Raw genomic sequence first — 24710 nt, forward strand, 5'->3', positions numbered from 1 at the left:
CATTTGAGCTGAATGTGTCAAAATCTTAAAAATTAACAGGTGCCCAAGCAATTTCATGCTAGAATCATCATCCGGATGCCAAAATAAACTAAATACAGCAAAAGATTTGAGTGCACAACGTTTGGTTTAGGTTTGACAGCCATAATCACCTTTTTATTGCTTTAAATGCGTTTGTAGCGCATGATTGTACATTTGAGCTGAATGTGTCAAAATCTTAAAAATTAACAGGTGCCCAAGCAATTTCATGCTAGAATCATCATCCGGATGCCAAAATAAACTAAATACAGCAAAAGATTTGAGTGCACAACGTTTGGTTTAGGTTTGACAGCCATAATCACCTTTTTATTGCTTTAAATGCGTTTTTAGCGCATGATTGTACATTTGAGCTGAATGTGTCAAAATCTTAAAAATTAACAGGTGCCCAAGCAATTTCATGCTAGAATCATCATCCGGATGCCAAAATAAACTAAATACAGCAAAAGATTTGAGTGCACAACGTTTGGTTTAGATTTGACAGCCATAATCAGCAATTGTGTACATTTGAGCTGAATGTGTCAAAATCTTAAAAATTAACAGGTGCCCAAGCAATTTCATGCTAGAATCATCATCCGGATGCCAAAATAAACTAAATACAGCAAAAGATTTGAGTGCACAACGTTTGGTTTAGATTTGACAGCCATAATCAGCAATTGTGTACATTTGAGCTGAATGTGTCAAAATCTTAAAAATTAACAGGTGCCCAAGCAATTTCATGCTAGAATCATCATCCGGATGCCAAAATAAACTAAATACAGCAAAAGATTTGAGTGCACAACGTTTGGTTTAGGTTTGACAGCCATAATCACCTTTTTATTGCTTTAAATGCGTTTTTAGCGCATGATTGTACATTTGAGCTGAATGTGTCAAAATCTTAAAAATTAACAGGTGCCCAAGCAATTTCATGCTAGAATCATCATCCGGATGCCAAAATAAACTAAATACAGCAAAAGATTTGAGTGCACAACGTTTGGTTTAGATTTGACAGCCATAATCAGCAATTGTGTACATTTGAGCTGAATGTGTCAAAATCTTAAAAATTAACAGGTGCCCAAGCAATTTCATGCTAGAATCATCATCCGGATGCCAAAATAAACTAAATACAGCAAAAGATTTGAGTGCACAACGTTTGGTTTAGGTTTGACAGCCATAATCACCTTTTTATTGCTTTAAATGCGTTTTTAGCGCATGATTGTACATTTGAGCTGAATGTGTCAAAATCTTAAAAATTAACAGGTGCCCAAGCAATTTCATGCTAGAATCATCATCCGGATGCCAAAATAAACTAAATACAGCAAAAGATTTGAGTGCACAACGTTTGGTTTAGATTTGACAGCCATAATCAGCAATTGTGTACATTTGAGCTGAATGTGTCAAAATCTTAAAAATTAACAGGTGCCCAAGCAATTTCATGCTAGAATCATCATCCGGATGCCAAAATAAACTAAATACAGCAAAAGATTTGAGTGCACAACGTTTGGTTTAGGTTTGACAGCCATAATCACCTTTTTATTGCTTTAAATGCGTTTTTAGCGCATGATTGTACATTTGAGCTGAATGTGTCAAAATCTTAAAAATTAACAGGTGCCCAAGCAATTTCATGCTAGAATCATCATCCGGATGCCAAAATAAACTAAATACAGCAAAAGATTTGAGTGCACAACGTTTGGTTTAGATTTGACAGCCATAATCAGCAATTGTGTACATTTGAGCTGAATGTGTCAAAATCTTAAAAATTAACAGGTGCCCAAGCAATTTCATGCTAGAATCATCATCCGGATGCCAAAATAAACTAAATACAGCAAAAGATTTGAGTGCACAACGTTTGGTTTAGGTTTGACAGCCATAATCACCTTTTTATTGCTTTAAATGCGTTTTTAGCGCATGATTGTACATTTGAGCTGAATGTGTCAAAATCTTAAAAATTAACAGGTGCCCAAGAAATTTCATGCTAGAATCATCATCCGGATGCCAAAATAAACTAAATACAGCAAAAGATTTGAGTGCACAACGTTTGGTTTAGATTTGACAGCCATAATCAGCAATTGTGTACATTTGAGCTGAATGTGTCAAAATCTTAAAAATTAACAGGTGCCCAAGCAATTTCATGCTAGAATCATCATCCGGATGCCAAAATAAACTAAATACAGCAAAAGATTTGAGTGCACAACGTTTGGTTTAGGTTTGACAGCCATAATCACCTTTTTATTGCTTTAAATGCGTTTTTAGCGCATGATTGTACATTTGAGCTGAATGTGTCAAAATCTTAAAAATTAACAGGTGCCCAAGCAATTTCATGCTAGAATCATCATCCGGATGCCAAAATAAACTAAATACAGCAAAAGATTTGAGTGCACAACGTTTGGTTTAGATTTGACAGCCATAATCAGCAATTGTGTACATTTGAGCTGAATGTGTCAAAATCTTAAAAATTAACAGGTGCCCAAGCAATTTCATGCTAGAATCATCATCCGGATGCCAAAATAAACTAAATACAGCAAAAGATTTGAGTGCACAACGTTTGGTTTAGATTTGACAGCCATAATCAGCAATTGTGTACATTTGAGCTGAATGTGTCAAAATCTTAAAAATTAACAGGTGCCCAAGCAATTTCATGCTAGAATCATCATCCGGATGCCAAAATAAACTAAATACAGCAAAAGATTTGAGTGCACAACGTTTGGTTTAGATTTGACAGCCATAATCAGCAATTGTGTACATTTGAGCTGAATGTGTCAAAATCTTAAAAATTAACAGGTGCCCAAGCAATTTCATGCTAGAATCATCATCCGGATGCCAAAATAAACTAAATACAGCAAAAGATTTGAGTGCACAACGTTTGGTTTAGGTTTGACAGCCATAATCACCTTTTTATTGCTTTAAATGCGTTTGTAGCGCATGATTGTACATTTGAGCTGAATGTGTCAAAATCTTAAAAATTAACAGGTGCCCAAGCAATTTCATGCTAGAATCATCATCCGGATGCCAAAATAAACTAAATACAGCAAAAGATTTGAGTGCACAACGTTTGGTTTAGGTTTGACAGCCATAATCACCTTTTTATTGCTTTAAATGCGTTTTTAGCGCATGATTGTACATTTGAGCTGAATGTGTCAAAATCTTAAAAATTAACAGGTGCCCAAGCAATTTCATGCTAGAATCATCATCCGGATGCCAAAATAAACTAAATACAGCAAAAGATTTGAGTGCACAACGTTTGGTTTAGATTTGACAGCCATAATCAGCAATTGTGTACATTTGAGCTGAATGTGTCAAAATCTTAAAAATTAACAGGTGCCCAAGCAATTTCATGCTAGAATCATCATCCGGATGCCAAAATAAACTAAATACAGCAAAAGATTTGAGTGCACAACGTTTGGTTTAGATTTGACAGCCATAATCAGCAATTGTGTACATTTGAGCTGAATGTGTCAAAATCTTAAAAATTAACAGGTGCCCAAGCAATTTCATGCTAGAATCATCATCCGGATGCCAAAATAAACTAAATACAGCAAAAGATTTGAGTGCACAACGTTTGGTTTAGGTTTGACAGCCATAATCACCTTTTTATTGCTTTAAATGCGTTTTTAGCGCATGATTGTACATTTGAGCTGAATGTGTCAAAATCTTAAAAATTAACAGGTGCCCAAGCAATTTCATGCTAGAATCATCATCCGGATGCCAAAATAAACTAAATACAGCAAAAGATTTGAGTGCACAACGTTTGGTTTAGATTTGACAGCCATAATCAGCAATTGTGTACATTTGAGCTGAATGTGTCAAAATCTTAAAAATTAACAGGTGCCCAAGCAATTTCATGCTAGAATCATCATCCGGATGCCAAAATAAACTAAATACAGCAAAAGATTTGAGTGCACAACGTTTGGTTTAGGTTTGACAGCCATAATCACCTTTTTATTGCTTTAAATGCGTTTTTAGCGCATGATTGTACATTTGAGCTGAATGTGTCAAAATCTTAAAAATTAACAGGTGCCCAAGCAATTTCATGCTAGAATCATCATCCGGATGCCAAAATAAACTAAATACAGCAAAAGATTTGAGTGCACAACGTTTGGTTTAGGTTTGACAGCCATAATCACCTTTTTATTGCTTTAAATGCGTTTTTAGCGCATGATTGTACATTTGAGCTGAATGTGTCAAAATCTTAAAAATTAACAGGTGCCCAAGCAATTTCATGCTAGAATCATCATCCGGATGCCAAAATAAACTAAATACAGCAAAAGATTTGAGTGCACAACGTTTGGTTTAGATTTGACAGCCATAATCAGCAATTGTGTACATTTGAGCTGAATGTGTCAAAATCTTAAAAATTAACAGGTGCCCAAGCAATTTCATGCTAGAATCATCATCCGGATGCCAAAATAAACTAAATACAGCAAAAGATTTGAGTGCACAACGTTTGGTTTAGATTTGACAGCCATAATCAGCAATTGTGTACATTTGAGCTGAATGTGTCAAAATCTTAAAAATTAACAGGTGCCCAAGCAATTTCATGCTAGAATCATCATCCGGATGCCAAAATAAACTAAATACAGCAAAAGATTTGAGTGCACAACGTTTGGTTTAGGTTTGACAGCCATAATCACCTTTTTATTGCTTTAAATGCGTTTGTAGCGCATGATTGTACATTTGAGCTGAATGTGTCAAAATCTTAAAAATTAACAGGTGCCCAAGCAATTTCATGCTAGAATCATCATCCGGATGCCAAAATAAACTAAATACAGCAAAAGATTTGAGTGCACAACGTTTGGTTTAGGTTTGACAGCCATAATCACCTTTTTATTGCTTTAAATGCGTTTTTAGCGCATGATTGTACATTTGAGCTGAATGTGTCAAAATCTTAAAAATTAACAGGTGCCCAAGCAATTTCATGCTAGAATCATCATCCGGATGCCAAAATAAACTAAATACAGCAAAAGATTTGAGTGCACAACGTTTGGTTTAGATTTGACAGCCATAATCAGCAATTGTGTACATTTGAGCTGAATGTGTCAAAATCTTAAAAATTAACAGGTGCCCAAGCAATTTCATGCTAGAATCATCATCCGGATGCCAAAATAAACTAAATACAGCAAAAGATTTGAGTGCACAACGTTTGGTTTAGATTTGACAGCCATAATCAGCAATTGTGTACATTTGAGCTGAATGTGTCAAAATCTTAAAAATTAACAGGTGCCCAAGCAATTTCATGCTAGAATCATCATCCGGATGCCAAAATAAACTAAATACAGCAAAAGATTTGAGTGCACAACGTTTGGTTTAGGTTTGACAGCCATAATCACCTTTTTATTGCTTTAAATGCGTTTTTAGCGCATGATTGTACATTTGAGCTGAATGTGTCAAAATCTTAAAAATTAACAGGTGCCCAAGCAATTTCATGCTAGAATCATCATCCGGATGCCAAAATAAACTAAATACAGCAAAAGATTTGAGTGCACAACGTTTGGTTTAGATTTGACAGCCATAATCAGCAATTGTGTACATTTGAGCTGAATGTGTCAAAATCTTAAAAATTAACAGGTGCCCAAGCAATTTCATGCTAGAATCATCATCCGGATGCCAAAATAAACTAAATACAGCAAAAGATTTGAGTGCACAACGTTTGGTTTAGGTTTGACAGCCATAATCACCTTTTTATTGCTTTAAATGCGTTTTTAGCGCATGATTGTACATTTGAGCTGAATGTGTCAAAATCTTAAAAATTAACAGGTGCCCAAGCAATTTCATGCTAGAATCATCATCCGGATGCCAAAATAAACTAAATACAGCAAAAGATTTGAGTGCACAACGTTTGGTTTAGATTTGACAGCCATAATCAGCAATTGTGTACATTTGAGCTGAATGTGTCAAAATCTTAAAAATTAACAGGTGCCCAAGCAATTTCATGCTAGAATCATCATCCGGATGCCAAAATAAACTAAATACAGCAAAAGATTTGAGTGCACAACGTTTGGTTTAGGTTTGACAGCCATAATCACCTTTTTATTGCTTTAAATGCGTTTTTAGCGCATGATTGTACATTTGAGCTGAATGTGTCAAAATCTTAAAAATTAACAGGTGCCCAAGAAATTTCATGCTAGAATCATCATCCGGATGCCAAAATAAACTAAATACAGCAAAAGATTTGAGTGCACAACGTTTGGTTTAGATTTGACAGCCATAATCAGCAATTGTGTACATTTGAGCTGAATGTGTCAAAATCTTAAAAATTAACAGGTGCCCAAGCAATTTCATGCTAGAATCATCATCCGGATGCCAAAATAAACTAAATACAGCAAAAGATTTGAGTGCACAACGTTTGGTTTAGATTTGACAGCCATAATCAGCAATTGTGTACATTTGAGCTGAATGTGTCAAAATCTTAAAAATTAACAGGTGCCCAAGCAATTTCATGCTAGAATCATCATCCGGATGCCAAAATAAACTAAATACAGCAAAATATTTGAGTGCACAACGTTTGGTTTAGGTTTGACAGCCATAATCACCTTTTTATTGCTTTAAATGCGTTTTTAGCGCATGATTGTACATTTGAGCTGAATGTGTCAAAATCTTAAAAATTAACAGGTGCCCAAGCAATTTCATGCTAGAATCATCATCCGGATGCCAAAATAAACTAAATACAGCAAAAGATTTGAGTGCACAACGTTTGGTTTAGATTTGACAGCCATAATCAGCAATTGTGTACATTTGAGCTGAATGTGTCAAAATCTTAAAAATTAACAGGTGCCCAAGCAATTTCATGCTAGAATCATCATCCGGATGCCAAAATAAACTAAATACAGCAAAAGATTTGAGTGCACAACGTTTGGTTTAGGTTTGACAGCCATAATCACCTTTTTATTGCTTTAAATGCGTTTTTAGCGCATGATTGTACATTTGAGCTGAATGTGTCAAAATTTTAAAAATTAACAGGTGCCCAAGCAATTTCATGCTAGAATCATCATCCGGATGCCAAAATAAACTAAATACAGCAAAAGATTTGAGTGCACAACGTTTGGTTTAGATTTGACAGCCATAATCAGCAATTGTGTACATTTGAGCTGAATGTGTCAAAATCTTAAAAATTAACAGGTGCCCAAGCAATTTCATGCTAGAATCATCATCCGGATGCCAAAATAAACTAAATACAGCAAAAGATTTGAGTGCACAACGTTTGGTTTAGGTTTGACAGCCATAATCACCTTTTTATTGCTTTAAATGCGTTTTTAGCGCATGATTGTACATTTGAGCTGAATGTGTCAAAATCTTAAAAATTAACAGGTGCCCAAGCAATTTCATGCTAGAATCATCATCCGGATGCCAAAATAAACTAAATACAGCAAAATATTTGAGTGCACAACGTTTGGTTTAGGTTTGACAGCCATAATCACCTTTTTATTGCTTTAAATGCGTTTTTAGCGCATGATTGTACATTTGAGCTGAATGTGTCAAAATCTTAAAAATTAACAGGTGCCCAAGCAATTTCATGCTAGAATCATCATCCGGATGCCAAAATAAACTAAATACAGCAAAAGATTTGAGTGCACAACGTTTGGTTTAGATTTGACAGCCATAATCAGCAATTGTGTACATTTGAGGTGAATGTGTCAAAATCTTAAAAATTAACAGGTGCCCAAGCAATTTCATGCTAGAATCATCATCCGGATGCCAAAATAAACTAAATACAGCAAAAGATTTGAGTGCACAACGTTTGGTTTAGATTTGACAGCCATAATCAGCAATTGTGTACATTTGAGCTGAATGTGTCAAAATCTTAAAAATTAACAGGTGCCCAAGCAATTTCATGCTAGAATCATCATCCGGATGCCAAAATAAACTAAATACAGCAAAAGATTTGAGTGCACAACGTTTGGTTTAGGTTTGACAGCCATAATCACCTTTTTATTGCTTTAAATGCGTTTTTAGCGCATGATTGTACATTTGAGCTGAATGTGTCAAAATCTTAAAAATTAACAGGTGCCCAAGCAATTTCATGCTAGAATCATCATCCGGATGCCAAAATAAACTAAATACAGCAAAAGATTTGAGTGCACAACGTTTGGTTTAGATTTGACAGCCATAATCAGCAATTGTGTACATTTGAGCTGAATGTGTCAAAATCTTAAAAATTAACAGGTGCCCAAGCAATTTCATGCTAGAATCATCATCCGGATGCCAAAATAAACTAAATACAGCAAAAGATTTGAGTGCACAACGTTTGGTTTAGGTTTGACAGCCATAATCACCTTTTTATTGCTTTAAATGCGTTTTTAGCGCATGATTGTACATTTGAGCTGAATGTGTCAAAATCTTAAAAATTAACAGGTGCCCAAGAAATTTCATGCTAGAATCATCATCCGGATGCCAAAATAAACTAAATACAGCAAAAGATTTGAGTGCACAACGTTTGGTTTAGATTTGACAGCCATAATCAGCAATTGTGTACATTTGAGCTGAATGTGTCAAAATCTTAAAAATTAACAGGTGCCCAAGCAATTTCATGCTAGAATCATCATCCGGATGCCAAAATAAACTAAATACAGCAAAAGATTTGAGTGCACAACGTTTGGTTTAGATTTGACAGCCATAATCAGCAATTGTGTACATTTGAGCTGAATGTGTCAAAATCTTAAAAATTAACAGGTGCCCAAGCAATTTCATGCTAGAATCATCATCCGGATGCCAAAATAAACTAAATACAGCAAAATATTTGAGTGCACAACGTTTGGTTTAGGTTTGACAGCCATAATCACCTTTTTATTGCTTTAAATGCGTTTTTAGCGCATGATTGTACATTTGAGCTGAATGTGTCAAAATCTTAAAAATTAACAGGTGCCCAAGCAATTTCATGCTAGAATCATCATCCGGATGCCAAAATAAACTAAATACAGCAAAAGATTTGAGTGCACAACGTTTGGTTTAGATTTGACAGCCATAATCAGCAATTGTGTACATTTGAGCTGAATGTGTCAAAATCTTAAAAATTAACAGGTGCCCAAGCAATTTCATGCTAGAATCATCATCCGGATGCCAAAATAAACTAAATACAGCAAAAGATTTGAGTGCACAACGTTTGGTTTAGGTTTGACAGCCATAATCACCTTTTTATTGCTTTAAATGCGTTTTTAGCGCATGATTGTACATTTGAGCTGAATGTGTCAAAATTTTAAAAATTAACAGGTGCCCAAGCAATTTCATGCTAGAATCATCATCCGGATGCCAAAATAAACTAAATACAGCAAAAGATTTGAGTGCACAACGTTTGGTTTAGATTTGACAGCCATAATCAGCAATTGTGTACATTTGAGCTGAATGTGTCAAAATCTTAAAAATTAACAGGTGCCCAAGCAATTTCATGCTAGAATCATCATCCGGATGCCAAAATAAACTAAATACAGCAAAAGATTTGAGTGCACAACGTTTGGTTTAGGTTTGACAGCCATAATCACCTTTTTATTGCTTTAAATGCGTTTTTAGCGCATGATTGTACATTTGAGCTGAATGTGTCAAAATCTTAAAAATTAACAGGTGCCCAAGCAATTTCATGCTAGAATCATCATCCGGATGCCAAAATAAACTAAATACAGCAAAATATTTGAGTGCACAACGTTTGGTTTAGGTTTGACAGCCATAATCACCTTTTTATTGCTTTAAATGCGTTTTTAGCGCATGATTGTACATTTGAGCTGAATGTGTCAAAATCTTAAAAATTAACAGGTGCCCAAGCAATTTCATGCTAGAATCATCATCCGGATGCCAAAATAAACTAAATACAGCAAAAGATTTGAGTGCACAACGTTTGGTTTAGATTTGACAGCCATAATCAGCAATTGTGTACATTTGAGGTGAATGTGTCAAAATCTTAAAAATTAACAGGTGCCCAAGCAATTTCATGCTAGAATCATCATCCGGATGCCAAAATAAACTAAATACAGCAAAAGATTTGAGTGCACAACGTTTGGTTTAGATTTGACAGCCATAATCAGCAATTGTGTACATTTGAGCTGAATGTGTCAAAATCTTAAAAATTAACAGGTGCCCAAGCAATTTCATGCTAGAATCATCATCCGGATGCCAAAATAAACTAAATACAGCAAAAGATTTGAGTGCACAACGTTTGGTTTAGGTTTGACAGCCATAATCACCTTTTTATTGCTTTAAATGCGTTTTTAGCGCATGATTGTACATTTGAGCTGAATGTGTCAAAATCTTAAAAATTAACAGGTGCCCAAGAAATTTCATGCTAGAATCATCATCCGGATGCCAAAATAAACTAAATACAGCAAAAGATTTGAGTGCACAACGTTTGGTTTAGATTTGACAGCCATAATCAGCAATTGTGTACATTTGAGCTGAATGTGTCAAAATCTTAAAAATTAACAGGTGCCCAAGCAATTTCATGCTAGAATCATCATCCGGATGCCAAAATAAACTAAATACAGCAAAAGATTTGAGTGCACAACGTTTGGTTTAGGTTTGACAGCCATAATCACCTTTTTATTGCTTTAAATGCGTTTTTAGCGCATGATTGTACATTTGAGCTGAATGTGTCAAAATCTTAAAAATTAACAGGTGCCCAAGCAATTTCATGCTAGAATCATCATCCGGATGCCAAAATAAACTAAATACAGCAAAAGATTTGAGTGCACAACGTTTGGTTTAGATTTGACAGCCATAATCAGCAATTGTGTACATTTGAGCTGAATGTGTCAAAATCTTAAAAATTAACAGGTGCCCAAGCAATTTCATGCTAGAATCATCATCCGGATGCCAAAATAAACTAAATACAGCAAAAGATTTGAGTGCACAACGTTTGGTTTAGATTTGACAGCCATAATCAGCAATTGTGTACATTTGAGCTGAATGTGTCAAAATCTTAAAAATTAACAGGTGCCCAAGCAATTTCATGCTAGAATCATCATCCGGATGCCAAAATAAACTAAATACAGCAAAAGATTTGAGTGCACAACGTTTGGTTTAGGTTTGACAGCCATAATCACCTTTTTATTGCTTTAAATGCGTTTGTAGCGCATGATTGTACATTTGAGCTGAATGTGTCAAAATCTTAAAAATTAACAGGTGCCCAAGCAATTTCATGCTAGAATCATCATCCGGATGCCAAAATAAACTAAATACAGCAAAAGATTTGAGTGCACAACGTTTGGTTTAGGTTTGACAGCCATAATCACCTTTTTATTGCTTTAAATGCGTTTTTAGCGCATGATTGTACATTTGAGCTGAATGTGTCAAAATCTTAAAAATTAACAGGTGCCCAAGCAATTTCATGCTAGAATCATCATCCGGATGCCAAAATAAACTAAATACAGCAAAAGATTTGAGTGCACAACGTTTGGTTTAGATTTGACAGCCATAATCAGCAATTGTGTACATTTGAGCTGAATGTGTCAAAATCTTAAAAATTAACAGGTGCCCAAGCAATTTCATGCTAGAATCATCATCCGGATGCCAAAATAAACTAAATACAGCAAAAGATTTGAGTGCACAACGTTTGGTTTAGATTTGACAGCCATAATCAGCAATTGTGTACATTTGAGCTGAATGTGTCAAAATCTTAAAAATTAACAGGTGCCCAAGCAATTTCATGCTAGAATCATCATCCGGATGCCAAAATAAACTAAATACAGCAAAAGATTTGAGTGCACAACGTTTGGTTTAGGTTTGACAGCCATAATCACCTTTTTATTGCTTTAAATGCGTTTTTAGCGCATGATTGTACATTTGAGCTGAATGTGTCAAAATCTTAAAAATTAACAGGTGCCCAAGCAATTTCATGCTAGAATCATCATCCGGATGCCAAAATAAACTAAATACAGCAAAAGATTTGAGTGCACAACGTTTGGTTTAGATTTGACAGCCATAATCAGCAATTGTGTACATTTGAGCTGAATGTGTCAAAATCTTAAAAATTAACAGGTGCCCAAGCAATTTCATGCTAGAATCATCATCCGGATGCCAAAATAAACTAAATACAGCAAAAGATTTGAGTGCACAACGTTTGGTTTAGATTTGACAGCCATAATCAGCAATTGTGTACATTTGAGCTGAATGTGTCAAAATCTTAAAAATTAACAGGTGCCCAAGCAATTTCATGCTAGAATCATCATCCGGATGCCAAAATAAACTAAATACAGCAAAAGATTTGAGTGCACAACGTTTGGTTTAGGTTTGACAGCCATAATCACCTTTTTATTGCTTTAAATGCGTTTGTAGCGCATGATTGTACAATTGAGCTGAATGTGTCAAAATCTTAAAAATTAACAGGTGCCCAAGCAATTTCATGCTAGAATCATCATCCGGATGCCAAAATAAACTAAATACAGCAAAAGATTTGAGTGCACAACGTTTGGTTTAGGTTTGACAGCCATAATCTTAAATGCGTTTTTAGCGCATGATTGTACATTTGAGCTGAATGTGTCAAAATCTTAAAAATTAACAGGTGCCCAAGCAATTTCATGCTAGAATCATCATCCGGATGCCAAAATAAACTAAATACAGCAAAAGATTTGAGTGCACAACGTTTGGTTTAGATTTGACAGCCATAATCAGCAATTGTGTACATTTGAGCTGAATGTGTCAAAATCTTAAAAATTAACAGGTGCCCAAGCAATTTCATGCTAGAATCATCATCCGGATGCCAAAATAAACTAAATACAGCAAAAGATTTGAGTGCACAACGTTTGGTTTAGGTTTGACAGCCATAATCACCTTTTTATTGCTTTAAATGCGTTTTTAGCGCATGATTGTACATTTGAGCTGAATGTGTCAAAATTTTAAAAATTAACAGGTGCCCAAGCAATTTCATGCTAGAATCATCATCCGGATGCCAAAATAAACTAAATACAGCAAAAGATTTGAGTGCACAACGTTTGGTTTAGATTTGACAGCCATAATCAGCAATTGTGTACATTTGAGCTGAATGTGTCAAAATCTTAAAAATTAACAGGTGCCCAAGCAATTTCATGCTAGAATCATCATCCGGATGCCAAAATAAACTAAATACAGCAAAAGATTTGAGTGCACAACGTTTGGTTTAGGTTTGACAGCCATAATCACCTTTTTATTGCTTTAAATGCGTTTTTAGCGCATGATTGTACATTTGAGCTGAATGTGTCAAAATCTTAAAAATTAACAGGTGCTCAAGCAATTTCATGCTAGAATCATCATCCGGATGCCAAAATAAACTAAATACAGCAAAATATTTGAGTGCACAACGTTTGGTTTAGGTTTGACAGCCATAATCACCTTTTTATTGCTTTAAATGCGTTTTTAGCGCATGATTGTACATTTGAGCTGAATGTGTCAAAATCTTAAAAATTAACAGGTGCCCAAGCAATTTCATGCTAGAATCATCATCCGGATGCCAAAATAAACTAAATACAGCAAAAGATTTGAGTGCACAACGTTTGGTTTAGATTTGACAGCCATAATCAGCAATTGTGTACATTTGAGGTGAATGTGTCAAAATCTTAAAAATTAACAGGTGCCCAAGCAATTTCATGCTAGAATCATCATCCGGATGCCAAAATAAACTAAATACAGCAAAAGATTTGAGTGCACAACGTTTGGTTTAGATTTGACAGCCATAATCAGCAATTGTGTACATTTGAGCTGAATGTGTCAAAATCTTAAAAATTAACAGGTGCCCAAGCAATTTCATGCTAGAATCATCATCCGGATGCCAAAATAAACTAAATACAGCAAAAGATTTGAGTGCACAACGTTTGGTTTAGGTTTGACAGCCATAATCACCTTTTTATTGCTTTAAATGCGTTTTTAGCGCATGATTGTACATTTGAGCTGAATGTGTCAAAATCTTAAAAATTAACAGGTGCCCAAGAAATTTCATGCTAGAATCATCATCCGGATGCCAAAATAAACTAAATACAGCAAAAGATTTGAGTGCACAACGTTTGGTTTAGATTTGACAGCCATAATCAGCAATTGTGTACATTTGAGCTGAATGTGTCAAAATCTTAAAAATTAACAGGTGCCCAAGCAATTTCATGCTAGAATCATCATCCGGATGCCAAAATAAACTAAATACAGCAAAAGATTTGAGTGCACAACGTTTGGTTTAGGTTTGACAGCCATAATCACCTTTTTATTGCTTTAAATGCGTTTTTAGCGCATGATTGTACATTTGAGCTGAATGTGTCAAAATCTTAAAAATTAACAGGTGCCCAAGCAATTTCATGCTAGAATCATCATCCGGATGCCAAAATAAACTAAATACAGCAAAAGATTTGAGTGCACAACGTTTGGTTTAGATTTGACAGCCATAATCAGCAATTGTGTACATTTGAGCTGAATGTGTCAAAATCTTAAAAATTAACAGGTGCCCAAGCAATTTCATGCTAGAATCATCATCCGGATGCCAAAATAAACTAAATACAGCAAAAGATTTGAGTGCACAACGTTTGGTTTAGATTTGACAGCCATAATCAGCAATTGTGTACATTTGAGCTGAATGTGTCAAAATCTTAAAAATTAACAGGTGCCCAAGCAATTTCATGCTAGAATCATCATCCGGATGCCAAAATAAACTAAATACAGCAAAAGATTTGAGTGCACAACGTTTGGTTTAGGTTTGACAGCCATAATCACCTTTTTATTGCTTTAAATGCGTTTGTAGCGCATGATTGTACATTTGAGCTGAATGTGTCAAAATCTTAAAAATTAACAGGTGCCCAAGCAATTTCATGCTAGAATCATCATCCGGATGCCAAAATAAACTAAATACAGCAAAAGATTTGAGTGCACAACGTTTGGTTTAGGTTTGACAGCCATAATCACCTTTTTATTGCTTTAAATGCGTTTTTAGCGCATGATTGTACATTTGAGCTGAATGTGTCAAAATCTTAAAAATTAACAGGTGCCCAAGCAATTTCATGCTAGAATCATCATCCGGATGCCAAAATAAACTAAATACAGCAAAAGATTTGAGTGCACAACGTTTGGTTTAGATTTGACAGCCATAATCAGCAATTGTGTACATTTGAGCTGAATGTGTCAAAATCTTAAAAATTAACAGGTGCCCAAGCAATTTCATGCTAGAATCATCATCCGGATGCCAAAATAAACTAAATACAGCAAAAGATTTGAGTGCACAACGTTTGGTTTAGATTTGACAGCCATAATCAGCAATTGTGTACATTTGAGCTGAATGTGTCAAAATCTTAAAAATTAACAGGTGCCCAAGCAATTTCATGCTAGAATCATCATCCGGATGCCAAAATAAACTAAATACAGCAAAAGATTTGAGTGCACAACGTTTGGTTTAGGTTTGACAGCCATAATCACCTTTTTATTGCTTTAAATGCGTTTTTAGCGCATGATTGTACATTTGAGCTGAATGTGTCAAAATCTTAAAAATTAACAGGTGCCCAAGCAATTTCATGCTAGAATCATCATCCGGATGCCAAAATAAACTAAATACAGCAAAAGATTTGAGTGCACAACGTTTGGTTTAGATTTGACAGCCATAATCAGCAATTGTGTACATTTGAGCTGAATGTGTCAAAATCTTAAAAATTAACAGGTGCCCAAGCAATTTCATGCTAGAATCATCATCCGGATGCCAAAATAAACTAAATACAGCAAAAGATTTGAGTGCACAACGTTTGGTTTAGATTTGACAGCCATAATCAGCAATTGTGTACATTTGAGCTGAATGTGTCAAAATCTTAAAAATTAACAGGTGCCCAAGCAATTTCATGCTAGAATCATCATCCGGATGCCAAAATAAACTAAATACAGCAAAAGATTTGAGTGCACAACGTTTGGTTTAGGTTTGACAGCCATAATCACCTTTTTATTGCTTTAAATGCGTTTGTAGCGCATGATTGTACATTTGAGCTGAATGTGTCAAAATCTTAAAAATTAACAGGTGCCCAAGCAATTTCATGCTAGAATCATCATCCGGATGCCAAAATAAACTAAATACAGCAAAAGATTTGAGTGCACAACGTTTGGTTTAGGTTTGACAGCCATAATCACCTTTTTATTGCTTTAAATGCGTTTTTAGCGCATGATTGTACATTTGAGCTGAATGTGTCAAAATCTTAAAAATTAACAGGTGCCCAAGCAATTTCATGCTAGAATCATCATCCGGATGCCAAAATAAACTAAATACAGCAAAAGATTTGAGTGCACAACGTTTGGTTTAGATTTGACAGCCATAATCAGCAATTGTGTACATTTGAGCTGAATGTGTCAAAATCTTAAAAATTAACAGGTGCCCAAGCAATTTCATGCTAGAATCATCATCCGGATGCCAAAATAAACTAAATACAGCAAAAGATTTGAGTGCACAACGTTTGGTTTAGGTTTGACAGCCATAATCACCTTTTTATTGCTTTAAATGCGTTTTTAGCGCATGATTGTACATTTGAGCTGAATGTGTCAAAATTTTAAAAATTAACAGGTGCCCAAGCAATTTCATGCTAGAATCATCATCCGGATGCCAAAATAAACTAAATACAGCAAAAGATTTGAGTGCACAACGTTTGGTTTAGATTTGACAGCCATAATCAGCAATTGTGTACATTTGAGCTGAATGTGTCAAAATCTTAAAAATTAACAGGTGCCCAAGCAATTTCATGCTAGAATCATCATCCGGATGCCAAAATAAACTAAATACAGCAAAAGATTTGAGTGCACAACGTTTGGTTTAGGTTTGACAGCCATAATCACCTTTTTATTGCTTTAAATGCGTTTTTAGCGCATGATTGTACATTTGAGCTGAATGTGTCAAAATCTTAAAAATTAACAGGTGCCCAAGCAATTTCATGCTAGAATCATCATCCGGATGCCAAAATAAACTAAATACAGCAAAATATTTGAGTGCACAACGTTTGGTTTAGGTTTGACAGCCATAATCACCTTTTTATTGCTTTACATGCGTTTTTAGCGCATGATTGTACATTTGAGCTGAATGTGTCAAAATCTTAAAAATTAACAGGTGCCCAAGCAATTTCATGCTAGAATCATCATCCGGATGCCAAAATAAACTAAATACAGCAAAAGATTTGAGTGCACAACGTTTGGTTTAGATTTGACAGCCATAATCAGCAATTGTGTACATTTGAGGTGAATGTGTCAAAATCTTAAAAATTAACAGGTGCCCAAGCAATTTCATGCTAGAATCATCATCCGGATGCCAAAATAAACTAAATACAGCAAAAGATTTGAGTGCACAACGTTTGGTTTAGATTTGACAGCCATAATCAGCAATTGTGTACATTTGAGCTGAATGTGTCAAAATCTTAAAAATTAACAGGTGCCCAAGCAATTTCATGCTAGAATCATCATCCGGATGCCAAAATAAACTAAATACAGCAAAAGATTTGAGTGCACAACGTTTGGTTTAGGTTTGACAGCCATAATCACCTTTTTATTGCTTTAAATGCGTTTTTAGCGCATGATTGTACATTTGAGCTGAATGTGTCAAAATCTTAAAAATTAACAGGTGCCCAAGCAATTTCATGCTAGAATCATCATCCGGATGCCAAAATAAACTAAATACAGCAAAAGATTTGAGTGCACAACGTTTGGTTTAGATTTGACAGCCATAATCAGCAATTGTGTACATTTGAGCTGAATGTGTCAAAATCTTAAAAATTAACAGGTGCCCAAGCAATTTCATGCTAGAATCATCATCCGGATGCCAAAATAAACTAAATACAGCAAAAGATTTGAGTGCACAACGTTTGGTTTAGATTTGACAGCCATAATCAGCAATTGTGTACATTTGAGCTGAATGTGTCAAAATCTTAAAAATTAACAGGTGCCCAAGCAATTTCATGCTAGAATCATCATCCGGATGCCAAAATAAACTAAATACAGCAAAAGATTTGAGTGCACAACGTTTGGTTTAGGTTTGACAGCCATAATCACCTTTTTATTGCTTTAAATGCGTTTGTAGCGCATGATTGTACATTTGAGCTGAATGTGTCAAAATCTTAAAAATTAACAGGTGCCCAAGCAATTTCATGCTAGAATCATCATCCGGATGCCAAAATAAACTAAATACAGCAAAAGATTTGAGTGCACAACGTTTGGTTTAGGTTTGACAGCCATAATCACCTTTTTATTGCTTTAAATGCGTTTTTAGCGCATGATTGTACATTTGAGCTGAATGTGTCAAAATCTTAAAAATTAACAGGTGCCCAAGCAATTTCATGCTAGAATCATCATCCGGATGCCAAAATAAACTAAATACAGCAAAAGATTTGAGTGCACAACGTTTGGTTTAGATTTGACAGCCATAATCAGCAATTGTGTACATTTGAGCTGAATGTGTCAAAATCTTAAAAATTAACAGGTGCCCAAGCAATTTCATGCTAGAATCATCATCCGGATGCCAAAATAAACTAAATACAGCAAAAGATTTGAGTGCACAACGTTTGGTTTAGGTTTGACAGCCATAATCACCTTTTTATTGCTTTAAATGCGTTTTTAGCGCATGATTGTACATTTGAGCTGAATGTGTCAAAATCTTAAAAATTAACAGGTGCCCAAGCAATTTCATGCTAGAATCATCATCCGGATGCCAAAATAAACTAAATACAGCAAAAGATTTGAGTGCACAACGTTTGGTTTAGATTTGACAGCCATAATCAGCAATTGTGTACATTTGAGCTGAATGTGTCAAAATCTTAAAAATTAACAGGTGCCCAAGCAATTTCATGCTAGAATCATCATCCGGATGCCAAAATAAACTAAATACAGCAAAAGATTTGAGTGCACAACGTTTGGTTTAGGTTTGACAGCCATAATCACCTTTTTATTGCTTTAAATGCGTTTTTAGCGCATGATTGTACATTTGAGCTGAATGTGTCAAAATTTTAAAAATTAACAGGTGCCCAAGCAATTTCATGCTAGAATCATCATCCGGATGCCAAAATAAACTAAATACAGCAAAAGATTTGAGTGCACAACGTTTGGTTTAGATTTGACAGCCATAATCAGCAATTGTGTACATTTGAGCTGAATGTGTCAAAATCTTAAAAATTAACAGGTGCCCAAGCAATTTCATGCTAGAATCATCATCCGGATGCCAAAATAAACTAAATACAGCAAAAGATTTGAGTGCACAACGTTTGGTTTAGGTTTGACAGCCATAATCACCTTTTTATTGCTTTAAATGCGTTTTTAGCGCATGATTGTACATTTGAGCTGAATGTGTCAAAATCTTAAAAATTAACAGGTGCCCAAGCAATTTCATGCTAGAATCATCATCCGGATGCCAAAATAAACTAAATACAGCAAAATATTTGAGTGCACAACGTTTGGTTTAGGTTTGACAGCCATAATCACCTTTTTATTGCTTTAAATGCGTTTTTAGCGCATGATTGTACATTTGAGCTGAATGTGTCAAAATCTTAAAAATTAACAGGTGCCCAAGCAATTTCATGCTAGAATCATCATCCGGATGCCAAAATAAACTAAATACAGCAAAAGATTTGAGTGCACAACGTTTGGTTTAGATTTGACAGCCATAATCAGCAATTGTGTACATTTGAGGTGAATGTGTCAAAATCTTAAAAATTAACAGGTGCCCAAGCAATTTCATGCTAGAATCATCATCCGGATGCCAAAATAAACTAAATACAGCAAAAGATTTGAGTGCACAACGTTTGGTTTAGATTTGACAGCCATAATCAGCAATTGTGTACATTTGAGCTGAATGTGTCAAAATCTTAAAAATTAACAGGTGCCCAAGCAATTTCATGCTAGAATCATCATCCGGATGCCAAAATAAACTAAATACAGCAAAAGATTTGAGTGCACAACGTTTGGTTTAGGTTTGACAGCCATAATCACCTTTTTATTGCTTTAAATGCGTTTTTAGCGCATGATTGTACATTTGAGCTGAATGTGTCAAAATCTTAAAAATTAACAGGTGCCCAAGCAATTTCATGCTAGAATCATCATCCGGATGCCAAAATAAACTAAATACAGCAAAAGATTTGAGTGCACAACGTTTGGTTTAGATTTGACAGCCATAATCAGCAATTGTGTACATTTGAGCTGAATGTGTCAAAATCTTAAAAATTAACAGGTGCCCAAGCAATTTCATGCTAGAATCATCATCCGGATGCCAAAATAAACTAAATACAGCAAAAGATTTGAGTGCACAACGTTTGGTTTAGATTTGACAGCCATAATCAGCAATTGTGTACATTTGAGCTGAATGTGTCAAAATCTTAAAAATTAACAGGTGCCCAAGCAATTTCATGCTAGAATCATCATCCGGATGCCAAAATAAACTAAATACAGCAAAAGATTTGAGTGCACAACGTTTGGTTTAGGTTTGACAGCCATAATCACCTTTTTATTGCTTTAAATGCGTTTGTAGCGCATGATTGTACATTTGAGCTGAATGTGTCAAAATCTTAAAAATTAACAGGTGCCCAAGCAATTTCATGCTAGAATCATCATCCGGATGCCAAAATAAACTAAATACAGCAAAAGATTTGAGTGCACAACGTTTGGTTTAGGTTTGACAGCCATAATCACCTTTTTATTGCTTTAAATGCGTTTTTAGCGCATGATTGTACATTTGAGCTGAATGTGTCAAAATCTTAAAAATTAACAGGTGCCCAAGCAATTTCATGCTAGAATCATCATCCGGATGCCAAAATAAACTAAATACAGCAAAAGATTTGAGTGCACAACGTTTGGTTTAGATTTGACAGCCATAATCAGCAATTGTGTACATTTGAGCTGAATGTGTCAAAATCTTAAAAATTAACAGGTGCCCAAGCAATTTCATGCTAGAATCATCATCCGGATGCCAAAATAAACTAAATACAGCAAAAGATTTGAGTGCACAACGTTTGGTTTAGGTTTGACAGCCATAATCACCTTTTTATTGCTTTAAATGCGTTTTTAGCGCATGATTGTACATTTGAGCTGAATGTGTCAAAATCTTAAAAATTAACAGGTGCCCAAGCAATTTCATGCTAGAATCATCATCCGGATGCCAAAATAAACTAAATACAGCAAAAGATTTGAGTGCACAACGTTTGGTTTAGATTTGACAGCCATAATCAGCAATTGTGTACATTTGAGCTGAATGTGTCAAAATCTTAAAAATTAACAGGTGCCCAAGCAATTTCATGCTAGAATCATCATCCGGATGCCAAAATAAACTAAATACAGCAAAAGATTTGAGTGCACAACGTTTGGTTTAGGTTTGACAGCCATAATCACCTTTTTATTGCTTTAAATGCGTTTTTAGCGCATGATTGTACATTTGAGCTGAATGTGTCAAAATTTTAAAAATTAACAGGTGCCCAAGCAATTTCATGCTAGAATCATCATCCGGATGCCAAAATAAACTAAATACAGCAAAAGATTTGAGTGCACAACGTTTGGTTTAGATTTGACAGCCATAATCAGCAATTGTGTACATTTGAGCTGAATGTGTCAAAATCTTAAAAATTAACAGGTGCCCAAGCAATTTCATGCTAGAATCATCATCCGGATGCCAAAATAAACTAAATACAGCAAAAGATTTGAGTGCACAACGTTTGGTTTAGGTTTGACAGCCATAATCACCTTTTTATTGCTTTAAATGCGTTTTTAGCGCATGATTGTACATTTGAGCTGAATGTGTCAAAATCTTAAAAATTAACAGGTGCCCAAGCAATTTCATGCTAGAATCATCATCCGGATGCCAAAATAAACTAAATACAGCAAAAGATTTGAGTGCACAACGTTTGGTTTAGGTTTGACAGCCATAATCACCTTTTTATTGCTTTAAATGCGTTTTTAGCGCATGATTGTACATTTGAGCTGAATGTGTCAAAATCTTAAAAATTAACAGGTGCCCAAGCAATTTCATGCTAGAATCATCATCCGGATGCCAAAATAAACTAAATACAGCAAAAGATTTGAGTGCACAACGTTTGGTTTAGATTTGACAGCCATAATCAGCAATTGTGTACATTTGAGCTGAATGTGTCAAAATCTTAAAAATTAACAGGTGCCCAAGCAATTTCATGCTAGAATCATCATCCGGATGCCAAAATAAACTAAATACAGCAAAAGATTTGAGTGCACAACGTTTGGTTTAGGTTTGACAGCCATAATCACCTTTTTATTGCTTTAAATGCGTTTTTAGCGCATGATTGTACATTTGAGCTGAATGTGTCAAAATTTTAAAAATTAACAGGTGCCCAAGCAATTTCATGCTAGAATCATCATCCGGATGCCAAAATAAACTAAATACAGCAAAAGATTTGAGTGCACAACGTTTGGTTTAGATTTGACAGCCATAATCAGCAATTGTGTACATTTGAGCTGAATGTGTCAAAATCTTAAAAATTAACAGGTGCCCAAGCAATTTCATGCTAGAATCATCATCCGGATGCCAAAATAAACTAAATACAGCAAAAGATTTGAGTGCACAACGTTTGGTTTAGGTTTGACAGCCATAATCACCTTTTTATTGCTTTAAATGCGTTTTTAGCGCATGATTGTACATTTGAGCTGAATGTGTCAAAATCTTAAAAATTAACAGGTGCCCAAGCAATTTCATGCTAGAATCATCATCCGGATGCCAAAATAAACTAAATACAGCAAAATATTTGAGTGCACAACGTTTGGTTTAGGTTTGACAGCCATAATCACCTTTTTATTGCTTTACATGCGTTTTTAGCGCATGATTGTACATTTGAGCTGAATGTGTCAAAATCTTAAAAATTAACAGGTGCCCAAGCAATTTCATGCTAGAATCATCATCCGGATGCCAAAATAAACTAAATACAGCAAAAGATTTGAGTGCACAACGTTTGGTTTAGATTTGACAGCCATAATCAGCAATTGTGTACATTTGAGGTGAATGTGTCAAAATCTTAAAAATTAACAGGTGCCCAAGCAATTTCATGCTAGAATCATCATCCGGATGCCAAAATAAACTAAATACAGCAAAAGATTTGAGTGCACAACGTTTGGTTTAGATTTGACAGCCATAATCAGCAATTGTGTACATTTGAGCTGAATGTGTCAAAATCTTAAAAATTAACAGGTGCCCAAGCAATTTCATGCTAGAATCATCATCCGGATGCCAAAATAAACTAAATACAGCAAAAGATTTGAGTGCACAACGTTTGGTTTAGGTTTGACAGCCATAATCACCTTTTTATTGCTTTAAATGCGTTTTTAGCGCATGATTGTACATTTGAGCTGAATGTGTCAAAATCTTAAAAATTAACAGGTGCCCAAGCAATTTCATGCTAGAATCATCATCCGGATGCCAAAATAAACTAAATACAGCAAAAGATTTGAGTGCACAACGTTTGGTTTAGATTTGACAGCCATAATCAGCAATTGTGTACATTTGAGCTGAATGTGTCAAAATCTTAAAAATTAACAGGTGCCCAAGCAATTTCATGCTAGAATCATCATCCGGATGCCAAAATAAACTAAATACAGCAAAAGATTTGAGTGCACAACGTTTGGTTTAGATTTGACAGCCATAATCAGCAATTGTGTACATTTGAGCTGAATGTGTCAAAATCTTAAAAATTAACAGGTGCCCAAGCAATTTCATGCTAGAATCATCATCCGGATGCCAAAATAAACTAAATACAGCAAAAGATTTGAGTGCACAACGTTTGGTTTAGGTTTGACAGCCATAATCACCTTTTTATTGCTTTAAATGCGTTTGTAGCGCATGATTGTACATTTGAGCTGAATGTGTCAAAATCTTAAAAATTAACAGGTGCCCAAGCAATTTCATGCTAGAATCATCATCCGGATGCCAAAATAAACTAAATACAGCAAAAGATTTGAGTGCACAACGTTTGGTTTAGGTTTGACAGCCATAATCACCTTTTTATTGCTTTAAATGCGTTTTTAGCGCATGATTGTACATTTGAGCTGAATGTGTCAAAATCTTAAAAATTAACAGGTGCCCAAGCAATTTCATGCTAGAATCATCATCCGGATGCCAAAATAAACTAAATACAGCAAAAGATTTGAGTGCACAACGTTTGGTTTAGATTTGACAGCCATAATCAGCAATTGTGTACATTTGAGCTGAATGTGTCAAAATCTTAAAAATTAACAGGTGCCCAAGCAATTTCATGCTAGAATCATCATCCGGATGCCAAAATAAACTAAATACAGCAAAAGATTTGAGTGCACAACGTTTGGTTTAGGTTTGACAGCCATAATCACCTTTTTATTGCTTTAAATGCGTTTTTAGCGCATGATTGTACATTTGAGCTGAATGTGTCAAAATCTTAAAAATTAACAGGTGCCCAAGCAATTTCATGCTAGAATCATCATCCGGATGCCAAAATAAACTAAATACAGCAAAAGATTTGAGTGCACAACGTTTGGTTTAGATTTGACAGCCATAATCAGCAATTGTGTACATTTGAGCTGAATGTGTCAAAATCTTAAAAATTAACAGGTGCCCAAGCAATTTCATGCTAGAATCATCATCCGGATGCCAAAATAAACTAAATACAGCAAAAGATTTGAGTGCACGTTTGGTTTAGGTTTGACAGCCATAATCACCTTTTTATTGCTTTAAATGCGTTTTTAGCGCATGATTGTACATTTGAGCTGAATGTGTCAAAATTTTAAAAATTAACAGGTGCCCAAGCAATTTCATGCTAGAATCATCATCCGGATGC

The sequence above is a fragment of the Festucalex cinctus genome, chromosome 14, assembly GCF_051991245.1.
Source record: "Festucalex cinctus isolate MCC-2025b chromosome 14, RoL_Fcin_1.0, whole genome shotgun sequence".
Lineage (NCBI taxonomy): Eukaryota > Metazoa > Chordata > Actinopteri > Syngnathiformes > Syngnathidae > Festucalex > Festucalex cinctus.